This window comes from Crocodylus porosus, unplaced genomic scaffold (assembly GCF_001723895.1).
Source record: "Crocodylus porosus isolate Cpor-Errol unplaced genomic scaffold, CroPor_comp1, whole genome shotgun sequence".
Classification (NCBI taxonomy): domain Eukaryota; kingdom Metazoa; phylum Chordata; order Crocodylia; family Crocodylidae; genus Crocodylus; species Crocodylus porosus.
The window spans coordinates 254,280-255,589 of record NW_017728944.1 but is presented as its reverse complement, the minus strand read 5'-3'; positions in this window follow the sequence as shown (position 1 = coordinate 255,589).

Below are 1,310 nucleotides of genomic sequence, written 5' to 3'. Positions count from 1 at the left end.
GGACGGATGGGCACCAGGCAAGGACAGGGCTGGCACAGACAGGCAGGCGGACCCCGCAGCCGAGCCCGGGGGTGCACCGGGACAGGTAGAGGGACGGGACGCGCCAGGACAGAAGACAAAGAGAGGGACACACCCCGGGAGAGAGAGCAGGACACACCGGGGACAAGCCGAGCACAGGCTGGCACCGAGGCGGGGATGGCCGGAGCAGGGGCCGGCACAGGCAGGCACCAGCAAGGGCAGCGAGCAGCAGAAACAATGAGCTAGGGGTGGGGGGAGCAGAGACCCGCAGGCAGACGGCAAAAGGCAGACCCGCAGAGGGACTGGCCCAGGGTGGGAAGGACTGGTGACGTGAGGAGCAGCCAGCATCATTCTCGTAGCAGGCTCCAGCAGACGCCAAGAGGGGCCAGAGCAGTGGGAGCAAGAGCCCCCAGAGACACCCCGGCATTGCGCAGCACAGGCCACGGGGCACTGCTCACCTATTCTGCGCCTTCCTGCCAGGCGCAGCTTTGCCCAACGCTGATGGAACAGCTCCCTGGGTGCAGGAATGACGCCCAGCACCAGAGTACGGATGAAAATGTACAGGCCAGCCACCAAATGCTGGGCAGCTTCTGCACTGCCCCCTTCCCCAACCCTGTCCCACAAAACGGCCGTTTGTATCTCCGAATCAAAGCCATCCTTAATCATTTTGATGCACTTCACTAAAATAAACTAATCCACCCCATGACTCCCAGGGAAGGCAAAAAACATCTCAGAGTGCTCAAGGCTTCAACAAGCAAAGGCCAGGCCAGTGGCTTAGGCACTAGTCTAGGATGTGGGTTCAATTCCCTGCTGTATGACAGGCTCCCTCCATCACTTTGAGCAAGTGAGGCACTTGATCTCTCTACCATGGTTCCCCCTCCACAAAATGAGGATATCATTTTCACCAATTATTAGGCTCACCCTGGACAAAGCAGTTTTGATTTTGGCAACTGGTGATTTCTTAGAAGCAGCAGCAAAGCAAAGTGAAAAGCCCATGTGTGGCCCCAGCAAGAAGCTCTGTGCAGTTTTGGTACTTCATTGTTTGTTTAACTGTTGAGTCTATGTTTTTTCCCCACCAGCTATTAGAGTATGATTTAAGATTTGATTCTAATAAGCAGCTAATGCTTTAAAACAAGATGCTGGTACGCAGTGGCATAATACAACGCTTTTCATAGATTTCATAGACATTTGGGCTGGAAGGGACCTCGGGAGATCCTCAAGTCCAGCCCCCTGCCCAAAGGGCAGGAAGTCAGCTGGGGTCATAGGATCCCAGCAAGATAAGCATCCAATTT